Source organism: Typopeltis vanoorti, chromosome 7, assembly GCF_054136105.1.
Source record: "Typopeltis vanoorti isolate ZY-2024b chromosome 7, IOZ_Tvanoo_1.0, whole genome shotgun sequence".
NCBI lineage: Eukaryota > Metazoa > Arthropoda > Arachnida > Uropygi > Thelyphonidae > Typopeltis > Typopeltis vanoorti.
Genome location: NC_143555.1, coordinates 74414179 through 74438678, shown reverse-complemented (window position 1 = coordinate 74438678; position 24500 = coordinate 74414179). Strand labels below are relative to the sequence as shown.

General features: G+C 38.3%; 1 protein-coding gene across 3 annotated transcripts in view; it reads right to left on the bottom strand.

Moving 5' to 3' along the window:
• LOC150104782 (E3 ubiquitin-protein ligase rnf8-B-like) overlaps window positions 1-24117 on the bottom strand; it is a 30000-nt gene extending 5883 nt beyond the window's left edge. The window contains exon 1 of one of the 3 annotated variants that reach the window (XM_090395961.1): window positions 24012-24117. The gene's annotated coding sequence lies outside the window, so the exon portion shown is untranslated. Of the gene's footprint in view, window positions 1-20869; window positions 21249-24011 lie in introns of those variants that run through there. The other 2 variants (XM_090395962.1, XM_090395960.1) reach the window with 2 other exon arrangements.
• Between the last annotated feature and the right edge of the window lie 383 nt (window positions 24118-24500).

The following is a 24500-nucleotide window of genomic DNA, read 5'->3' as shown; positions in this document are numbered from 1 at the left end:
TTTAAAGGTTCCCCACACCCCTCCACACAACAACAACAACAAAGATTAGATCGACTAAGTGATGTGAAGTCTTAGCTTCATTATACGAGTTGCCCTAGTCCTGAAAATACTTCAGGCTCAAACTTCATTTGCTTACACTTGGATAAAGGATTAAGCCAAGTATATAATTTTTCCCACAAGTATTAAATCAGTTTGATTGAAAATTGATTTTTTTATTGTTTTTTGTATCTCTCCCTCTTTCTAATTTTTTAAAAATTGTTTACATTTTTTTTAAAAATTATTTAAATCCTAGGAAGCATACAAGAAAAATATAAGGACACATGTAGAAGCAGATTCTACTGCTCAAAGAATGTTGGGAAGTGGAATGCATTATCTGAGCGTGTGTGATGAGTACAAAAATACAGCAAAAAGTTTGGTTTGAGGAACATTGTATATATGACAGAGAGGACCTCCTGTAGTGAATCATTTGATTTCATGGAAATCTTTGTGATAATTATCATATAAAATAAATTATACAAGCATTTCCACAGTACAATTACAATAAGAGGATACTATTGCACCCTTCACTTCCAATTGGAAAACACCCAGATTCAGTTCGCATCATGAAAGGAATCTTTATTTGGGCATTGTCAATGAAAAACAAGTTAGCTAATCTTATACTGAGGTAGCAAGTCCCCCCCCCCCCCTGGTAAAACTCTGGTTTTTTATCCTATATAATGGTCAATCAGCCAGAGTACACATGCAATTTACAAAACAAGAAATAGTGCCGTGGTGTATAGAGAATTAAGTTGGTGCAAAGCGTGGAATGAAGTGCCCTTCCATGATAAGGCCTTGGACGATCACACAATGATTATATAATAATTAATATTAAGAATTAATAATAATATCAATACAATAATTATTGTATGTTATGTGTGTGTACACACACACACACACATATTGTATAAACTAATGCAGTATACAATATAGTCTGGGTTCCATCAAAATATTGTCCTAATAACAAAGCACATCACAAGCAGGTGAAGAGTGGATATCAGGGGTGAGAAGTCCCAGATGATTCCACATATTCCTTACTAGGTTATGTGGTGGTCTTCTCCCAGTAATCTAGATTTGATCTTTAAGCATTCCCTTGTATACTGCTAGCATTTTCACTAATTTGGCTGTTATTTTATAAAAATGTATCTATTTAAGTTGTTCTTCAACACATCATCTTTGCTGATTCTACTATAGTAATTCCTCAGCATTTGCAAGCCCAATAACTAACCCATCCATGGGTCTGTTCATTTTTTTTTATTTTATTTATTTATTTTTTATATATATATATATGTTGGGCCCATATACGAGAGGTTGGCTGGTCAACCTATAGTACTTTAGTACCATATATGGTTATTGGGATGAGAAAGTAGAAACCTGTTGACATTTGATTAAAAAGCCCGTATAATGTATTCCTTGGGAAATACATCAAGGAGAGGACTGTTGCACAGTACAGCAGTAGCAGTGATGAAGGAAGATGAAAAGAAATTTGTTCTGTGGGTTTCAAGGTGTACTCTGAGAGGATGTTGGGCAGCAGCTGTACATGTCCCAATGGGCTTAGTACAGAGTTAGGGAATTATTGATACTGTTTCAGATAAACATTTTCCATGGAAATATTTATAGAATATACAAATTACAGAAACTAAACGTCTATGTGAAAGTGGGGGGGGGGGGCGAGTTGGTAAGAGATGGATCATTTATCAGTCTAATTGCTCTCCTCTGTACTGAGTCAAGCATTTCAAGGGAGCTTTTAGGAGCCCCACTCCAAATGTGAGAACAGTATTCGATAGCTGGACAGATTTGTGATTTGTATAAGGTTAACAGCTGTTTTGAGGTGAAGTAACGTCTTGAGCGAATGAGAAAGCGTAGTTTTTTGGAAGCCGAGGAGGCAATGGGTGTGATGTGTTTATGCCAGGAGAGGCCTGATATCAAGGTAATTCCGAGAAGAGAAATTTCATCTTGTCTGGGAATTTGAGCGTTATCAAAAATAATACTGGGAGATGTTGGGCAGCAGCTGTACATTTTAGTACAGAGTTAGGGAATTACTGATGCTGTTTCAGATAAACATTTTCCATGGAAATATTTATAGAATATACAAATTACAGAAACTAAACGTCTATGTGAAAGTGGGGGGAGCGAGTTGGTAAGAGATGGATCATTTATCAGTCTAATTGCTCTCCTCTGTACTGAGTCAAGCATTTCAAGGGAGCTTTTAGGAGCCCCACTCCAAATGTGAGAACAGTATTCGATAGCTGGACAGATTTGTGATTTGTATAAGGTTAACAGCTGTTTTGAGGTGAAGTAACGTCTTGAGCGAATGAGAAAGCGTAGTTTTTTGGAAGCCGAGGAGGCAATGGTTGTGATGTGTTTATGCCAGGAGAGGCCTGATGTCAAGGTAATTCTGAGAGGAGAAATTTCATCTTGTCTGGGAATTTGAGTGTTATCAAATATAATACTGGGGGAAAACAGTTCTTTTCTGTGGGAAATAAGAGAGAACTGGGTTTTACTAGTGTTGAAGTTGACGAGGTTATCTGATCCCCATTGGAGGATGGCTTGGAGGTCCGAATTAAAGGAGGTTGTTGTTGATGTTCTGTGGGTTGAAGTGAGTTATGGTTTATCAAATGAAAGGGAGGAGTGCAATGTGCTGTCATCTGCAAAACTGTGTATTGGGTTGGAGGTCAACTGAAGTAGGTCATTGATATACAGAAGGAAGAGGGTCGGTGAGAGAACCGAACCTTGTGGGACCCCAGCATTAGTTGGATGGTGGGAGGATAGGGAGCCATCCCCCATCACACATAGTGTGCGTCCAGACAGAAAGCTGCAATCCATCTGCAGAAGTCCTGAGACAGTTCAAATGATGAAAATTTGCTTAGTAGGCCTTTTGTGCCAGACCCGGTCAAATGCTTTAGAGATATCAAATGCAACTACTTGGGATTCGCCAAATTTTTCCATGGCATATGTCCAAAGATGGGTGATATATGAAAGCGGGTCACCTGTTGATCGGCATCGACGGAATCCGTACTGGTGGTCGCTTAATAGCTGGATACCCTGAAGGTGGGATTGTAGGATTTCAGCTTTGTCTGAATGCACAGTGTGTGATAGTGGATGGCTCCCTATCCTCCCACCATCCAACTAATGCTGGGGTCCCACAAGGTTTGGTTCAGTTCTCTCATGACCCTCTTCCTTCTGTATATGACCTACTTCGGTTGACCTCCAACCCAATACACAGTTTTGCAGATGACAGCGCATTGCACTCCTCCCTTTCATTTGATTAACCATACCCTACACAACTGACCTCAGTTACTTGACCTTCATTTGAAGGTCAGATAACTGAGAGTTCATTCTTTCCATATTTGTTATCTTCAACTAATTTTGTGCCTTATTAGCTGAAATATTTTAGTTGCTCTATATGTTCTCCATTGAGAAAAAAAATAATGTTAATGTTGTCCATTTTTCTGCTTGTTTTCAGTTTTTGATAAGAAAATCAGCAATGAAAAGAAATTCATTATAACAATTATTCAATTTAGCTAAAGAGTGCTGTAGGCCTGTAGTGGATTTATGCTCCTAAATAAATACATCTTCAGTATCCTTATCAGAGACTAGAGATTACAGATATGAGAGTTCTGAAGCATACAGCATCAATGGTAGAATCATGTTAAGAATGAAGATAGACATTAAACCCAAGCAGCCATAGGATGAAACATATCAGTACAAGCATATTTCAGCTACTGTCTCCAATAACTGAGAAAGCATTAAAAACCACATGACATAGTATGCATCACAGGAAAGTGTCAATCACATGATTGCACTACAGAGATGAAACACAATGCAAATAAAACAATATAGAACTTTAAAAATAACAACAAAAACACCACATAGAATATGATAGAAAGCAATGACAATATAAGAGTAATGACACAAATCACACACACACACACTGGACAATAATGGCACTTTTATATTCTTATAAAATGAAGAAAGGACAACTAATATGACAAACACTTCACGATATCTGTTTAGTTCTGAAACAGTTAAAAGGTAAAAAAAAAATGCAAAGCATAAACATAACAAATACATATAAAATAAAATGTAACTCCCTCGTAAAAAATAAAATATTATCAACATTGAGAGAAATCCCAACAAACATTAACAAAAAAAAAGATGAAAAACAAACACTCTTGTCCTTTTCCCCATCCTCAATAAAATGAAAAATTCCTTCAACTGAAATCCTGTATAATCCTTTCAGAAGTTAGTAAGACTCAAATCATATCATCCCTGTTTCTCCTGTTTACTAGTGTCTGCAATCTACAAATTCTCAATTTGTCTTCATAATTAGTATTCCACAATCCTGATATCCTTTTTTAACACATTTCTTTGCACTCTCTCTCTCCACTGTATCAGAAGTAATATATACCACTAAAAACACAAAAACCAGTGCAACAGTTTAATAAATGCAGTCCTAGAAAAACTATAAATCACCTTTGTGCAAAAACGCAGAAAAAGCACCATTCTAAACATTAAACAGTCTTCAACCAATGACTAACATGCTCACTGAATACCATCTCATTTTTGCAATCCATGGACTTGACCAGCTATCTCTAATTGGCTACCTGTGGAGATTGAAGTGCCCACTCAGTCTCCAAAAGCCAAATAAGATTAAAAAGATTAAATTAAAAAGCCTTGCATACTCCATGTAAGGGAAGAAAAGGCATTACCTGGTTTTTTCTTTTTTTCTTTTAATATCTTTCAGATGCAGAATGGAGTGAGATGACAGCAGTGTATGAATGGTGTTTTGAAGAATATGCTGAAAATATGCATTCATCAAACAGCATTCTTAATTCAGCAGCCACTCTTAAGTGCCTCCATAGCACAATTGATGGAGTGACAGTATGTTGTGTCCTTTGATTAGAAAAGGCCTAAGTTCGATTGTCATTGTGACGAGAGAAATCTTCCTATGGTTTTTTTCAATTGAATAGGAATATGTTTGACCTGATATTAATAGACCAGAAATGGAGAACATCAGTTCCTATTCCTATTAACATGCTCACTGAATACCATCTCATTTATGCAATCCATGGACTTGACCAGTTATCTCTAATTGGCTACCTGTGGAGATCGAAGTACCTACTCAGTCTCCAAAAGGTAGATAAGATTAAAAAGCCTTGCATACTCACTGTAAGGGAAGAAAAGGCATCACCTGTTTTTTTGTTTTTTTTTCTTTTAATATCTTTCAGATGCAGAATGGAATGAGATGAAAGCAGTGTATGAATGGTGTTTTGAAGAATATGCTGAAAATATACATTCATCAAACAGCATTCTTAATTCAGCAGCCACCCTTAAGTGCCTCCATAGCACAATTGGTAGAGTGACAGTATGTTGTGCCCTTTGATTAGAAAAGGCCTAAGTTCGATTGTCATCATGATGAGAAATCTTCCTATGGTTTTTTTCAATTGAATAGGAATATGTTTGACCTGATATTAATAGACCAGAAATGGAAAACATCAGTTCAACAGTGCAGATCATTCCAAGGAGCTAATATTAATTCAGACTACAGTTTAGTGATTATGAATATAAGACTAAAACTGAAACAGAAGTACAAAGGAAAGTTCCAAAAAGCTAGAGACATCTCAAGACTAAATGAAGACAGGTTAAGAACAGCATATCAGGACATACTGAAAATGAAGCTTAAGACAACAAATGAAAAACAAAATATAAATACAAGAGCAGAACAACTGGCTACAGTACTAAAAAGAAGTGGTAAAGGAAGCAATTGCTGAAAGAGAGAAGATCAACAAGAAATGGATAACTCAGGAAACCCTGAAATTGGTATAAGAGAAAAGAGAACTGAAACTTAGGAGATATTTCAGAAGCAGCAGATGAGTGATACTGTCAAAAACGCAATGAAGTACGGAAAGCAGCAAGATATGATAAAGCCAAATGGCTGGAGGACCAATGCAAAGACAGTGAATAGTACTATGGAGAACACAAAATAGAGAGGTCTATAAACTTATAAGAAATGTCAATAGGAAGTGGCAGACAAGATCAGTAGTATCCATAGACGAGACCGAAATCATACACAGATGGACAAGATATTGCAGTGAACTATATAAAAATTAACTAAATACTACTGCAACAGAAGTAATCAAAGAACTAAAAGCAATCTCTCCAACAGCAGAGTTCTCTGAATGTGACATCTTGGAAGAGGAGGTGAGCAAGGCTATAAAACAACTCAAGAACAGCATGAGTCCTGGAAATGACAACATAATAGGTGAGATGCTAAAATATGGGGAATTGGTTGCAAAGGAAATGTATAAACTATGTAATGAAATACGGAGATCAGGGTATGTCCCCAAAGAGTGGAGAAAATCAGTCTTGGTTGTTCTTCATAAGAAAGGCAGTGCTTTAGAATGTACCAATTACAAAACTACTGCACTAATGAGTCATCTTGGCAAAGTGCTGATAAAAATACTTACAGAACACCTGAAGGGTCATATGGAGGCACATCTTCATGATGAGCAAGCTGGATTTCGAAAAGATCAACGTACAATGCAACAAATACTCACACTAAGACTAATAGCAGAGAAAGCTCGAAAAAACAACAAAAAGTTATACTGCTGTTTCGTGGACTTCCAAGAAATCCTTTGATAATATTGACCAAAATATAACATGGGCAGTCTTGGAATCCTATTGTGTGGACAATAAATTGATCTGCCTGTTGAAAGATATAAACAGCCAAGCACAAGCAACAGTCAGGATAGCAAGTGTGACTGGAGACTGGTTTGCCACTAGTCAAGGCACAATATAAGGAGATCCAGAATTCTATTCTCTGGATCCCGATTGATTGAGGAGAAAATTGAGGCGAGTTTTAGTTTTGGTTTCGTTCAGTACAGACGTGTTTCTCAGCACTCTTCATAGTTATTTCAGCAGTGATTAAAGTTTTGTTTTTAATGATTAGTTCACAGTTCCTTTCAACATTAAAATAGTGATTGTTTGATGTTTCTCCTGTAGTGTCAACAGCATGCTCGATCATCAGAGCAGGTAAGACTTTTATTTTCATCTTCAAAAACATTTTTCAGGCCCTCTCCTGTTCCCCGCCTTGTGCGGCACTTGGTGGTTGAAGGGACAAGGCAGGTCCTTCCCCCACTTCAAGTCTACATTTAATCATGGATTCACCATATGAGGATCTCTCTTTCAAAGAACGTTTAGCTATTTTTCAGCAAATTGGTAACATTTTACACACAAAATGGCCAGGAAAGGTTGACGTCCATCAGATTATGGAGGTCGAGACAGAAGACCCTCAAACCTCCGAACTTTCTCCTAACCTTACACATGACAGTGTCATTTCCTCAGCTACAACAACTGACATAGATTCTAATGATTACCAGGAAGTCAGCAGAAAGAAGAGAAAAAAAGAGTCTCTTGCTGCAGAACCTGAATTTGCACCTCAAATGGACATATCAGCACTACCTGGTGCAAGAACAGAGACAGATATACCGACACAACCCAAAGAGAGGATTCCACCAGTAGTCTTGCGATCTAAGGAAAAATGGTCGTTGCTTGCAGAGACGATGAAGAACAATAACATCAAGTTCTCATCAGCCAAAAACACAGATTATGGAGTCCGCATACGGCCTGAAGGAACAACGGACTACCGCCAGCTCACCAGACTTATGGATGATCATAAATTCCCATATCATACTTACCAACTGAAAAGTGAAAAGAACCTTAAGGTAGTCATCAGAGGTTTGGTAGAAAACATAACATCAGAAGAGATAGCTATTGACCTCAGATCACAAGGCTTGGAGCCGATCAAGATTTCTCGCATGTATCGAGCAGATAAGCACCCCATGCCTCTGGTCTTAGTGGAGATAAGTAAAGATCAGAGAGAAATTTACGATCTTAAAATAGTCTGCAACTCGGTCATCAAGACCGAGCCACTGAGAAGAAAGGCATCGGCTGGTCGATGCCATCGCTGCCAAAAATTTGGGCATGCGCAAATGTTATGCAGAGCAGATTACAAGTGTGTAAAGTGCGGTGGCAATCCCTCGCACACTTGCGTCAAGCCAGAGTCCACACCTGCAAAATGTGCAAACTGCAGTGGCCCACATCCTGCCAATTACAGGTTGTTCTCTCCACCCATCCAACCTTCCAAAACCTAGACAAGAGTTAGTCCAGCCCACTCAGAAAAATACTGAGATCTGTGTCTGAAATCAAAGCGCGAAAAGTTACACCAGATAAATCTTATGCTTCTATGGTTTCCTCGCGTAACACCGAGGTACTCCCTGCAACTAGCAGTCAAAATTCCTCAGCAATTCTTGCTGCCTCACTAGGGGAGATGCTAATGGCCTTCAGCAAAACAAATCCAAGCCAGGCCGACACCAACAAATTCCTTAGGAATACTCAAGTCATCTTCTCCATGATTAATGACTAATCCAGCTTCAACATCAAATTCTATGCAGACAGTATTCTAGAATGTAAATAGTCTCAACAACAAAATTTTGGAATTACAGGAACTTACAGATCATTTACAAATTGATATTCTCCTCATTAACGAGACTCACCTACATCCCTGCGATAATCCCAAACTCAGAAACTACTCGTTACTTAGAAATGACAGACTCGATGCCAGAGGTGGAGGCACTGCCATCTTTGTCAGAAGAAACATCCACTATAATGAGATTAAGAAGACTAACACATCTAACCTCGAGGAGACAGGCATAGAAATTCATACCAACAATGCAGGCAGCCTAAAGATTTATTCTGTTTACAACCCCTCCCCCTCCTGGCAAACCTCTACTCCCCTCTGATCTCTCTCAGCTACTAGATACAAAAGAAGCAGTAATTGTAGCAGGAGATCTCAATTCCAAGCATCCTTTATGGAACAGTAAGAGTTTTAACAACAACAACGGAATGATCCTCTACAATTTTGCCTTGAAGAGAAATATTGTTATTGCTGGCCCGATCGAGCCAACACATTACGGAGCAATTGGCAGACCTGATGTTTTGGATATTGCTATATTTAACAATATTTCTCATCAATTCCAACTTCAAGTGGTTAATGAGCTCAGCTCAGATCACAATCCAGTACTTTTAAGTTTAGGAGGGGAGCCTGAGCTCATTCCCAGCCAATCGCACACTAACTTTGTAAAATTCAAGGCTAAAATGAACAATATCATAGACTCAGTACCTACTATCTCCACCCGTGAAGAAATTAACATAGCAGTCAACAATCTTGAATGTAAAATACACTCTGGCTTATCCGCAGCTTGTTCTATTTCCACCCCAACTCAAGTTAACTTACTTCCTGAAGAAATCCTTGCTCTGATCAGGAACAAACGCCGCTATCACAACACGCTCTCTCTGCAAGACCGTCGAGAACTAAATAGAGCGTCCAACCTAGTCCATTACGCATTAAAAGATCACCGGAAACAGCAATGGGATAGAAAACTCTGTTCCCTCAAAACTGAAGATAATTCTTTGTGGAAGTTGACTAAAGCTCTCCATACGGATTGCTCTAACATCCAGCCCATTCATGGAAAAAGAGGCCTTGTTTAAAGAGGTAATGAAAAAGCAGAAGCTTTCGTTGATGCCCTCCAACTTCAGTGCCGTCCTAATTATGCGCATGCGGATCTGGTCTTCATAGAGAAAATACACCGTCGAGTATGCTCCACACTTCGGCAACCTTGTAACCATGAAAATATCTGTCCCACCTCACCTAAATAGGTCTATTCAATCATTAGGAAGCTTAAAAACAAAAAATCCCCTGGTCCAGATGAAATTACCAACAAAACAATTAAAGCCCTCCCACACAAAGCTGTCATGCATTTAGTAGCCATTATTAATGCGATGCTGAGATTAAATTATTTCCCCTCAAGATGGAAACAAGCTGATATATTCCTTATTCTCAAGCCTGGTAAGGCACCTCAAATGCCACAGAGCTATAGCCTTATCAGTCTTTTATCATGCCTAGGAAAAATCGCAGAAAGAGTCATTCTCAACCGACTTAATGAGGAGGTGAATAAAAATAACATAATTCTGAAAGGGGTGCTTAAGGGTCAAAGCTGTATAACTGAGAGGAGACCTCCACATAGCCTTTAAAGGAATGCAGAGAACCGACCAGGGCTTCTGACCTAATGTCCAATCCTCACCTTCTCGTGGTGCACCCTGTTGGGTATCTACTTTGATACCGAACGAACGAGGATGGGCTGGGAATTTGGGATTTAGCCGACCAAATTGTATTCTTATTGGTTAAACCAAAAAAAAAAATGATGGTACAACATGACAAAATTTCATGCTGGCTGGGGCGTCGCCCGGATAAACAAGGCCCCCGTTGTTTTCACCAGGGAACCAGGGCTAACAGCGAAAAGTCAGCTACTGGAACAAATCTGAAAACAAACCCCAACTCAACATCACCAGAGTTAAAGATCGGTACTATCAACGTAAGAAGCCTGAATGGCAAAGAAATGTAGCTAGCTGAGGAATTAGATAAGTACCAGATCGACATAATAGGGGTGACTGAAACAAAAAAGACCAAAACTGGTGAGATCTTTCTGAGCAATAAATACAAAATGTTATATTCAGGCAATGACAATCAAGGAAAAGAAGAAGTAGCCATAGTATTCAACACAAAATACGAGGCTAATCTTTTTGAATGGCAGTCAGTCTCAAGTAGAGTAATGTGGGCAAATATGAGAATGGGGAACTGGACAATGAGACTTATTCGTGCCTATGGTCCCACAGAAGGTTCTACTAAGGTAGAAGTGGAGGAATTTTTTGAGGCTTTAGAAAAAGCAACTGACACAATGAAAAAGGAAAAGTTGGTCCTTGCTGGGGATCTAAATAGTAGAGTAGGAAATGATTGTGAGACATACAACAATATTTTGGGAAAATTTGGAGAAAAGAGCAAAGCTAATAAAAATGGCAAATATCTGTTGGATTTCTGCTCAGGACATGGACTGGTTATTACTAACACCATGTTCCAACATAAAAATGTGCACAAATTCACATGGAGAGAAGAGGCTAGGAATAAGAAAAGTCTCATTGACTATGTTATTGTTGATAGTGATGTTTTCTCCCTGGTGCAGGACACCAGAGTGTACAGAGGATTTGAAATTGGAAGTGATCACTATTTAGTCTTGAGCAGGATAAAATTGAATTTCATATTGAAAAGAATAACATGCAAGAAAGTTTTAAAGCGAATAAAAGTTGAGCAGCTCTCAGATGTGAACTGTAGACTAAAATACAGAAATATTATTGAAAAGAAAATGAAAGAGTTTGAGAACAGGAATCAAACCTTGGAGATTCAGTGGCAAACTCTGAAGGTAACATTGATTGATTCTGCCAGAGAGGCATGTGGTGAGGTTGTGTGCAAGGATAAAAAAATCAGAACTCCCTGGTGGACACAGGAAGTTAAAGAGGCAGTGAAGGAAAAGAAGAAAGCATATCAAAAGTTCCTGGCAAATAAGTCAGCTTTTACTCTTACAGAATACAGAGACAAATGTAAGAAAGCTAAACAGTGTGTAAAACTAGTTAAACAAAAGTCATGGGAGGACTTTGGCAAGAATATAGAAAATAAATATCAAGAAGGTGGCAAAATATTCTGGAGGTTGTTGAAGAAGCTTAGGAATGGAGGAAAGAGTGCTGTAAAAGGAATTAGAGATGATAAAGGTGAAATGAAAACAGGAGAAAAAGATATCCTTGAAGTATGGAGCAATTACTTTGAAAAACTGCTAAATGAAACAAGCAGTGATGACAGCACAGTGATAAAAAACACTGACCAGGCATGCAGTCAGGAATACATATCCATACTTGAAGTAGAAAAAGCCATCAAAGGCTTGAAATGTGGAAAGACAGCAGGAGTAGATGATATTCGACCAGAAATGCTGAAGTATGGTGGTATAAGAGTCTTACAGTGGCTGCACTGCATAGTTCAGAAAGCCTGGACAGAGGGACGAATTCCCAATGATTGGAGGAGAGCTCTCATAGTACCCATATATAAAAAGGGAAATAAAACTGAATGTGAGAATTACAGAGGTATTTCCCTACTGAGTGTTCCTGGCAAGATCTATGCAAGTATACTTGAGAAACGGTTGAGAAGAATTGTGGAAGAAAAGCTTGGTGAAGAACAAGCTGGATTCAGGCCAAACAGAGGCTGTCAGGATCAGATCTTCACTTTACGACAAATAGTCGAGAAAGCATGGGAATATAACAAAGATCTGTATTTAAGTTTTGTCAATTTGGAAAAGGCATATGACAAGGTACCAAGAGAGAAGCTATTCAATATGCTGGTTATATGGTGTCAATGGGGCATTATATCAAGCAATACTTAGTCTTTATTTGAGTTGTGAGTCAGTAGTTAGAATTGAAGGAAGTACAGGAAGATGGTTTAATGTTAAATCTGGTGTGAGACAAGGATGTACATTATCCCCTCTGTTATTCATTATCTATTTGGATCACATTATGAAGGAATGTGGTATTAAACCTTATATCAAAATTGGAGATGTTAATGTCAGCTCTTTGCTTTATGTGGATGATGTTATACTTCTAAATAAATCCGCTATAAGTCTGCAAGATTCTCTGACTAAATTGAATAGCTGTTGTAATAGATATGGTATGAAGGTCAGCAATAAAAAGACAAAGACAATGAAAATAGGCAGAATCATTGAAAATGTCAACTGTGTTGTGAATGGAGAACCTGTGGAACAAGTAAAACATTTCAGCTACTTAGGCACAATTTTTTCTGAAGATGGTAAACTAAATATAGAAATAGACAACAGAATCAGCAAAGCTGGTATCGTGGGAAGTCAATTGAATAAATTCATATGGAATAAGAAAGAAATTAGTTGGAACACTAAATTAGCTGTATACAAGACTGTGTTCAAACCAATTTTAACTTATGGATCTGAGAGTTGGGTCAGAAGTAAAACACTTGACCAAAGACTAGAGACCGCAGATATGAGAGTCCTGAGAAAGATTAGAGGTGTGAACAGATGGCATCAATGGCAATATCATATTAAAAATGAGGATATTAGGAAAGAACTTGACATTGTCAGCATCCAGGAATGTGTTAGCAGAGCTAATCTCAGATGGTATGGTCACTTAAATAGAATGGGAGAGGAAAGATTAGCAAAAGAAGTGTTCTCTGCCAGGTTGGCAGGAAAACGACCCAGAGGAAGACCAAGATATAGGTGGATTGATACAGTACAAAGTGCCTTAGACGATAGAAATATAAGATCTGATAATGTTGGAGTCTTGACAAGTAACAGACTGATTTGGAGGAAAATTGTAGATAGGAAGTTAGTAATGATGTAATTTTTTCATGTAGTACTGTCATATCCTGTACACCCCTTGAGGGTACATGGCAGGAATTTGATGATGATGATAATTCTGAAAGAACAATTTGGTTTCCGTACCTGACATAGCACTACACAACAAATTGACAGACTGACTGAATTCATCACTACCGGCTTTAACTGGAAACAGCACACAGGAGCTATCTTTTTAGATGTTGCAAAAGCTTTTGATAAGGTGTGGCATAAAGGTCTCATATATAAATTAATTTCAGCCAACACATCCCTTTTTACCTTACTAAAATTATTGACTCCTTTCTACAAGACCGTAAAATCCAGGTCAAGTTGCGTGGAATTCGATCCTCATTGAAAAAAATCACTGCTGGTGTCCCTCAAGGCTCGCTGCTCTCGCCGCTGCTTTTTAACATCTTTGTTTCTGATGTTCCTAGCACATCACTAACCCACTATAGCTAGTTAGGCAGATGATATGGCAATTCTTAGCAGATCTCTCAGGCCACATATAGCTACGCAGCACTTACAAACCGCGGCAACAAATTTGGAGGACTGGTTCAGAAAATGGAGAATATCTGTAAATGCCGATAAAAGCACTGCCATTCTCTTCACAAGAAGACAAGCATCTCACTTTGGAGAAGTTAAACTTTTTAACACAGCCATCCCATTTAAAACTAGCACCAAATATCTAGGCATTCAACTTGATAACCATTTAAACTTTAACTCCCACATAGTTTATGCATGCAAAAAAGCAAACTCTGCAATTGTACAACTCTATTCTCTCCTCAATAGACAAAGTCAAGTCAGCACTGAAAACAAACTACGTATCTATAAAACAATTATCAGACCATCGTTAACTTACGGATCTCCGGCCTGGGGTCACACTTCCCCCACCAACATCAAAAAGCTACAAGTTATTCAAAACAAGTGCCTCCGTATGATTTTCAACGCTTCATGGTTTGTCAGAAATGCTCTCTTACACCGTGATGCCGATATTCCAGATATTCCCACGTTCCTCCATAACAGTGCCACTGCATATTTTGCCAAAGCAGCTGTTCATCCAAATCAACTCATTCAAGAGTCATCTAACTATGACGAACATGATAGATGGAAACATAAGCGCCTGAAAGCAGCTCTGCTTATCGGTTCAGGTGCCTCCATACCGCCCTAAATAGGGTGAGCCAGGTGCTCGCTAACCTTTAATATAAGACTATTTCATAGCGATGAAGGGATCGGAGTCCATGGGACTGATATCCATCAAGCCACATCAGTTATCAGTTATCAAGGAGATCCAATATCACCAATCATCTTCATCACACATCTGAGAAGAACATTAGATAAGATTGAAGAAGGTGGAGGCATTTCAATAAATGGTATGAGAATAAACTACCTCTGCTTTGTATATGACATCATCCTGATTGACGAAGATGCAGCAAACCTGGAACAGACACTGCAAACACTATACACAGAAGAAAAAAGATATGTGGTAAATGTCAATTTTGAAAAAAACTAAAACAATGATATTCGAACAATACAAGTTACTGAACTAAGTTAGCATAGAAGGATTTCAACTGGAAAATGTGGAAGACTTCACACATCTTGGATGCCACGCAATGCATAACTTGGACCCCCCCTCCCCCCCCAAAAAAAAAGGTAAAAATTAGAATAACCAGAGCAACAACTATCTTAAAACCCATGGACAAAATATGGAAGAACCGAGCTACAGATACACACTGTGTATTGTGGAAACCTGCATCTTCAGCAGTTGTTCTATGGATGCAAGGACTGGGTACCTCTGAGAGAATCTGAAAGGAGGATATTAGCATTCAAGAGGAAGTGCTATAGAAAGATCTTGAGAATAACTGGATCCAGAAAGTGAACAATGAGGAAATCTATAGATGAATACAACCAAAAGAAAACCTGATCCAGAAAATAATCAAAAGGAAATTGCATTTATGCGGCCATATATGTAGAATGAATAATGAGAGGAAATTAAAAACACTGCTATTTGGGATGACTGAAAGAAAGAACAGAAGAAGAAAACTAAACAGAGAATGAGGCGATGACATTGTCAAATGGTGCAGAAACTCTGTACACAAACTGTAGAATGAAATGGAAGAATTATATCGAGATGGCATCAGATCCCTAAGAGTGTTGAACCCATGGTGGTTGTTTTCAACTGAAGGTAAGTTATCTCATGTGGAGGTGGCAGGGTTTTTTCCTCCCAGAAACTCGGGTTTTTCATCCTGCATACAGACAAATCAGTCTGTATGCAGAAGCACACAATTTATAGACAAACAATACTAGTCATGGCAGTGGACAATAGATGATGGTGTAGATGACGATAGTAATTGCAGTTTGCTATAGTTGGTGGATTAAGTGGTGGAGACAGCTGTAGAGTAGGTGCTGCCCTCCCATGAATCCATGGACTCCTTGGAGGTGTCATATAATAATAATAAATTCACAGGATTCCACAGAGACAATGTCTTACAAGACTGGTGACAAGATAGTGCCAATCACTAAAAGTTTGAGTTGAAGGTTAACAATGAAGATGTACAGCATTTGTTGGAAACTGGGGAATGAAGAGCTCTCTCAACTGAAGGCCTTACAAAGCTAGAAGTATAGAAGGTGGAAAAAAAAGATGAGAATCGGAAGAAGTCTAAAATAATTGCAGTGAAAAATTGGCATAGGCATTTGCCTATGTTAATAAGGCATTTTGTTTGTGGAAATGGATCCAACATGGAGAGTTTAGCAAAGTGCATAGTATGATGCAAGCTTCAAGTGTGCAAATAAAGAGAAACGTATCCAAAAATAAGAAAATAAAGGAAACCTGTAGACTAGCTGAACATAATGTATACATAATGTATAAAAAAGCCTATGCCTGCTGTGATCATGCACTGAAGATGAGTGTAGATCTTTCCAAGTTACTAGACGGTTCACATCTAGTGAACCATATTATTATTATTATTCAGGCCTCCATGGAGTCAAAAGACTCATCATGGGAGATCCTTCCTAAGAACATAAAGTCTGTCAAGACTCATTGAGGGGAGGTCACCCCCCCCCCCTAAGAAACACAAAGTCTATCATACCAGTCCTTAAACTCATTGACCGTTCTCACTCTTATCACTACTCCATCAGGCAATGCATTCCACGGTTCAACCACCCTCCATGCAAAGAAACCACTCCTTGCCCTCTTGCTCACAGTTTCCTTTCGTAACTTCCAGGGATGGCCTCTTGTCATCACTCCTTCCTGCTGTTCAACCAAGCGAAAGAACTCCTCAGTGTCAACCCTGTAACCACCTCTCAACAGTTTAAAATTCTCAATCATATCATCTCTCCTTCTTCTATTCACCAAACTCTGCAGTCCACATTCCCTCAGCCGATCCTCATAACTATCATTGTACAGTCCTGAAACCATCTTTGTTATCTGCCTTTGTACCCTTTCCACAGTTAATTTATCCCCTTCAAATCCTGGGGACCAAATCTGAGAACAATACAACGGAATGATAACTGTTTTATCTCTGCAGGTCAGTGTCCTTCTCATTATTGCAGCAATCCTCTGTGTTACCTTCACCAACTTTCCAATATGTCCTCTAAATTTCAGGTTTCTATCAATCATCAATCCCAGATCTCTTGTCTCCCCCACTTCCTCCAGTATAACTCCTCCCATAAAGTTTGCAGTGTCCCATCGATGTTTCCCAAACCTCAAGACCTTACATTTTGCTGCATTAAACTGACACCCCCCCCATTCATTTGCTCATCTATCTAGCTTATTCAAATCCTCTTGCAGGGCTGCTGCATCTGCACTATTACTAATAATCCTTCCCAGTTTTGCATCATCTGCAAACAACTGAACATCCCCCTGCAACCCACCGACAATGTCATTGATATAAAGGTTAAACAATACAGGTCCTAGTACTGAGCCCTGTGGGACCCCACTTGTAACCTTCTGCCTCCTTGAAACTGCTCCACCATACACAACTCTCCGATACCTATCAGATAGCCAATCCTGAATCCAGTTGACCAATCTGACATCCAGACCCATGTGCTGCAACTTAAATATCAGCTTATCATCATGTGGCACCCTGTCAAATGCCTTTGCTAAGTCTAAGAACCATCCTCAGAATGCTTTTGCAATTCCTGAACTTTAAGATTTTTCTGTTAATTACCTAGCCTTGACCACCTCTTCTGATGAAGCATTCAAGTACCAAAGCAGCAGTTTTGGAGAATTACCGTGACTTCCATAAGTTTCCACATGATTACATTAGTGGTAAGTAAAATAATCAGATAGAACTTATGTTTCCTTATATATTATATAGTATTAATTTTATGCTAGAATTTGTACATTGTATGATTCACTAAAAAAACATACTTACACATTTGGTGACAAGATAACCATTCAAGCATGTTAACTATCAGCATATCTTTATGTTCATGGTGATTTCCAACTTAAGCACTGAACCTTGTGGCACACCGCTAATCACGTGCTTTCGCCTTGATTCTGACCACCATATATCACTTTTTATATCTGTCTGGCAGCCACCCTCTTATCCACAAAACGAGCGTGATACATCCCCTTTTGTTCTAATTTGTCTAACAGAGTTCCGTGTGATATTCTGTCAAATACCTTCACAAAATACAGCAAAATCATCATGTAGCCTTTTCCAACTTAGATGTTACTCTATCATAAAAAGTTAGTAAATTACTAAGGCATGACCAACCCTTCACAAAGCCATATTTCTCCTTATACAGTACAATATTCTTACCCACCCATTCTTTTTGACCAATTTTTCCAGCACTTTTAACACCTTGCCAAATATACTGATTGGTCTGCAATTTGCTACTGCAGTCTTAGAACCTCCGTTACGAAAGGAAATTATTTTGGCCTCTTCCCACTTACTCCCTTGGAACTCTACAAGAGCTGAGACTTAAAGAGCCTAGTCAAAGCATTGCCAGTTCCGTTGCACATTCTTGGAACACCTGAGCTTATATCCCATCTAATCCCACAGCTATATTTACATTGCAATACCGCAATGTCCTAAGAACATCCAATTCATCCACCTCTGTTCCAACATTAGGATCTGTCACATATGTTAAAACAGTAACCTGAATAGGATAATAAACCCTTGCAAGCTGGTCAATCAGTAACTCAACTATTTTATCTGCTTCTGTCAGCTTATAACCATCACTACTCATTAAAGTTAAACTTCCTATCATTATCCCTCTTACTTGCCATGCAACAAAACAACTTTTTCGAATTTCCTTTGTCCTGCTCAGCTGGATTACTCTCATAATTTGATTTTGCCTTCCTTACTATGCTGGTCACCTTTCTTGCCTGAGCCTTGTACTGTTCATGCGCTTGCTGGTCACCTTCTCCTTATATACCCTCCACAGCAGTTTCTTCTGCAGCACATGCTTAATGATGTTACTCTCTCTATTTAACTCCTCCCTGATTAACCCTCCTCAGCTTATGTATACAATTTAATATTGCTTACTCTATATCAGCGCTTCCCAAACTGTGGGCGTTGGCCCCCCTTGGGGCCATAGGTTTTGTTGAGGGGGCATTGAAATAATGAAAACAAATTTAAAATGTTTTAAGACTAAGTAGATTTTTTTATTTTAAAAGAAACGTATTTAATTTTTATTAATTATTATTTCTTTTTTATTATTTTTTATATTTTTATGGAAACAATCATGCATTGGTGTTGGTTCACAAATTTTGCTTCCTGTGTATTTCGGTGCTTAATGAATATTAGTAAATATATACTTATTTATATAAGTTTCATTTCAAAGCAGAAATCTAAGAATTGAAGTTTCAAATATTTCACCAGATACTGATTTTTTGTGTAGCAGTATTGAACCACATCCATCACATTAAATTGTTATTAAACTTCTTTTATGTTTTTCATTCTTTCTTTATCATTAATCATTTTACGTTTCATGTGCCTGTACTGTAAATGTACAATAACAATATATCCATCTATATAAAAATATGAGATAATGTGCCATGTCAAATGTGTATGCAAGATGCTAAAAATGTTAATATTGGCATTTGATTTTTAGAATATTCACTATGTATGTTTTGTATTGAATATATAAATACAATAAATATTATAATAATATATGTCTATATTACGATTTTTTTTCGAGGGGGGCCGTGAAATATTTTAATTTTTCCAAAGGGGGCCCTTTGGAAAAATTTGGAAAACTGACATCCAGATTTTTGGGAATCACTGCTCTAGATGACCCTTAACTATTATCAATGCACTACTAACATCCTTCCCTTGCAATGTTTTTTTTGCCATGGCATAGATTTAAGCTTCCTCCTAAACTTGTCATAATCACCTGCTTTATAGTTCCACATATACCCCTTCTTGACAGAATATTCCTCATGTTTTACAATCTCCCAAGTCAAGACCACATGGTCACTTTCACCAACTGAAAGTAATGCGGCCACCTTGCTTATGATCCTAAGGCCCCACCCCAAGGATCATAACTAAGGTGGCTGCATTACTTTCGATTGGTGAAAGTGACCATGTGGTGACACATGCTGCCTGAAGTAATTATCTCTTAGGTGTATAAATTTCATTTCTTTCCTGCAATGTAATCTTTCTTCCTTCCAGTCTACATATTCATAGTTGAAGTCCCCCAAAATAATCATTCAAATTGCATGCATTATACTAATTTGCTGATGCATGTCTTCCAGATCATCAATGAAACCTCCCCCTGGCCTACAGCAACAACCAACCGTATATTTTGTCTTACTGGTCTTGATCTCGCACTACACTGCTTCAAATGAACAGCTGCCTAACTTTCATTCTTTTTGGCTGCAATTCACCCACTCTCATCAGCAGTACCTGCTCCCCATCCTATCTTCCCTGAAAATACTAAACCGTTCACATTCTATCCCTGCAACTACAACATCTGCTGAAAACCAAGTCTCACTAATGCCTGTAACCATTTGGCAAGGTTGCATTAACCAATGCCAAAAACTCCTCCCTCTTGTTCCTGAAACTTCTTGTATTAGTATATAGAAACTGAAGCATCCCCTTTAGGCCCCCCCAATCACCCTTTGCTTCCTGAATGGAGTTCCCTATTGAATACTTCTGTTGAGAGACTAGATTCCATACTTGGTCACTTTCACACTTGCTCGCCTCATGAGTGCCTTCACACAAACTCACTTTCTTCGACATAATTGCTTAAGTCTTCCTGAATTTGTGCTTCAGCATGCTAAGTGAACAAAGCCCCTCCCCCCCCTCACTATAGACACCTAACACCAAAGCCATTTAGATGCAGTCCATCTAATTATACCATTAACAATTACATAAATTATATATGAAATATACATTATATAACATTACAATGTGAAATGGTGTACATATATTACAAAGGTCCACAGACCTGCCTAAACAATATCTATCACACTGAAGCTTAAACTTATTCACACTCTTAGCATTCACAACATACTCATGCAATGCATTCCACTACCCACCACTCTCCAAGTAAAAAAAATAAAAAATAAAATTACTTCTCACCCTCTTATTCACCACTTCCTTGCTCAATTTCCATGAATGGCCTCTAGTTCTCGCTCTTTCCTTATTTTCCACTATCTGAAATTTTTCTTTCGTATCCATTCAGTAAATAGCTCTGAAGAGCTTAAAAGAGTCAATCATGCCACCCCTTCGAGTTTTATCAGCTAAACTCTGCAGATTACGACTTATGCACAGTGCTGAAATCGTTTTTGTCAACCGCCTCTGCACCCTCTCCAGAATCTCATTAAAAATTAAAATTATAAAATAATTTTTATCTGTTCGACAAGTTATAAAATAGGATCGAAAATATGGTGAAACAGCTTCACCATACATGACAGTTCCCTATTGGCAATGATTTCACCTTCGTCCTTGTTAAACTAACGCAACGTCTGATGACTGGTAATTCTGGGAACGCATCGACTCGAAACTGAAGTCTAATTTAAAAAATATATATATATTACAGGTAGCTGTTTCGTTGCTCTTGAGTCATATTAGCAATGTAAAGATATTACTGTATTATATTTATGAGAAACACAAATCACAATAACGAATGAATACTATTTTTATTGCAGTCATTGAAGTTTCATTAATTACAGATGCATAATCATCGTTTATAATCTGTATATATACAATACTCATTTCACTAAAATAAATAAAAATTATAATAAATTAGACGTTTTTCTGTTTCGAATATAAAACTGTTTTTCATTTTTTTTCATTTCATTTCATTCCAGGAAAAACAGCAAAAGCTGTTTTTCCTGGAATTCGATAGAAGAAAGATTAAAAGAATTCCTGCGACAGAAACCATACGAATATGAATTATCCTTACTTATCACAAAACTTCGCGGTTAGCTTACACCAAGCATATTGAGTATTACATAACCCTCATATTACGAAAGGCAGCAAATATTCAACTACTATATAACTTATCCCATTTAATCAGTGTGTAGTGCAGCTTGTTCTATTTCCACCCCAGCTCAAGTCAACTCACTTCCTGAAGAAATCCTTGTTCTGATCAGGAACAAAAATAGACTCAGACGCCGCTATCACAACACGCTATCTCCGCAAGACCGTCGAGTACTAAATAGAGCATCCAACCAAGTTCGTTACGCATTAAAAGATCACAAAAACCAGCAATGGGAAAGAAAACTCTGTTCTCTCAAAGCTGAAGATAATTCTCTGTGGAAGTTGACTAAAGCTCTCCGTACAGATCGCTCTAACATCCAGCCCATTCACGGAGAAAGAGGTCTTGTTTACAGAGATAATGAAAAAGCCGAAGCTTTCGTTGATGCCCTCCAGCTTCAGTGCCGTCCTAATTATACGCATGCTGATCTGACCTTCATAGAGAGGATACACCGTCGTGTACGCTCTGCGCTTCGGAAACCTTGTAGCTGTGATAATATCTGTCCCGCCTCACCTAAAGAGGTCTATTCAATCATTAGGAAGCTTAAAAACAAAAAAGCCCCTGGTCCAGATGAAATTACCAACAAAACAATTAAAGCCCTCCCACACAAAGCTGTCATGCATCTAGTAGCCATTATTAATGCAATTCTGAGATTAAATTATTTCCCCTCAAGATGGAAACAAGCTGATATATTCCTTATTCTCAAGCCTGGTAAGGCACCTCAAATGACACAGAGCTATAGACCTATCAGTCTTTTATCATGCTTAGGAAAAATCGCAGAAAGAGTCATTCTCAACCGACTTAATGAGGAGGTGAATAAAAATAACATAATTCCGAAAGAACAATTTGGTTTTCGTACCGGCCATAGCACTACACAGCAAATTCACAGACTGACTGAATTCATCACTACAGGCTTTAACTGGAAACAGCATACAGGAGCTATCTTTTTAGATGTTGCAAAAGCATTTGATAAGGTGTGGCACAAAGGTCTCATCTATAAATTAATTACAGCCAACATCCCTCTTTACCTTACCAAAATTATTAACTCCTTTCTACAGGACCGTAAAATCCAGGTCAAGTTGCGCGGAATTCGATCCTCAATGAAAAAAATCACTGCTGGTGTCCCTCAAGGCTCGCTGCTCTCACCGCTGCTTTTTAACATCTTTGTTTCTGATGTTCCTAGCACATCACTAACCACTATAGCTAGTTATGCGGATGATATGGCAATTCTTAGCAGATCTCTTAGGCCTAATATAGCTACTCAGCGATTACAAACTGCAGCAAGAAAATTGGAGGACTGGTTCAGAAAATGGAGAATATCTGTAAATGCCGATAAAAGCACTGCCATTCTCTTCACAAGAAGACAAGCATCTCACTCTGGAGAAGTTAAACTTTTTAACACAGCCATCCCATGGAGATCTACTACCAAATATCTAGGCATTCAGCTTGATAACCGTTTAAACTTTAACTCCCACATAGCTTATGCATGCAAAAGGGCAAACTCTGCAATTGTACAACTCTATTCTCTCCTCAATAGAAGAAGTCAAGTTAGCACTGAAAACAAACTACGGATCTATAAAACAATTATCAGACCATCGTTAACTTACGGATCTCCAGCCTGGGGTCACACTTCCCCCACCAACATCAACAAGCTACAAGTTATTCAAAACAAGTGCCTCCGTATGATTTTTAACGCTCCGTGGTTTGTCAGAAATGCTCTCTTGCACCGTGATGCCGATATTCCAGATATTCCCACGTTCCTCCATAACAGTGCTGCTGCTTATTTTGCCAAAGCAGCTGTTCATCCAAATCAACTCATTCGAGAATCTTCTAACTATGACGAACACGACAGGTGGAAACATAAGCGCCCGAAAACAGCTCTCCTTATCGGTTCAGGTTCCTCCATACAGCTCTAAATAGGGTGAGCCAAGTGCTCGCTAATCTTTAATGCAAGACTATTTCATAGAGACAAAGGGATTGGAGTCCTTGGGACTGATATCCATCATGCCACATCAGTTATCAGTTATCAGTGTGTAGTGAGAGGGAGCAACATTTTAAGTATGCCGTGTAGTCCGGCGCATTAACCTAAATATTTGCTGTCCTTTGTAATGTGGGGGAGTGGGCATCTAACTTATGTCAATTTAGCATAAATAACGGCTGAAGATAACATATTACGGTAAAATTGAAAAACAGAGTAGAGTAATACACCTGAAATTTCAAAATTTGCATATCATTTCTGACCTTTTAGTTAAACCAGAGAAACCACGAAAATTAGGGTTCATTACCGTCCTATGACGTCACATCCACTTGCGAACAGAGACGAGGTACCTGTGACTCCCATGTTAGCAAATAGACCGTTGGAAGGGAAATAGTCCGATTTTTGAAATGGAATAATTGAAAATGTACTGATGAGGCCTAATTTTCTTGGTTAGCCCTGTTTAACTAAAAGGTAAAAAATTGTGCGATATGCAAATTTTGAAATTTCAGGGGTGTTATTCTACTCTTCAGTTTACCTATATTACATTACATGGATCAATAAGGCGTATGAAATCAACTCACACAGTACTTATTATTATTATTATTCCTGATACCACCAAGGAGTCCGAAGACTCATCGCGGGACAATGTATGCAACATATGCAATGTATCAAAAATTTTTGCTTTCGATTGGCCAAAATTTTGACATTTCTTTCGTAAACATTACAGCAATTTATATAGTTGATTAACAAAT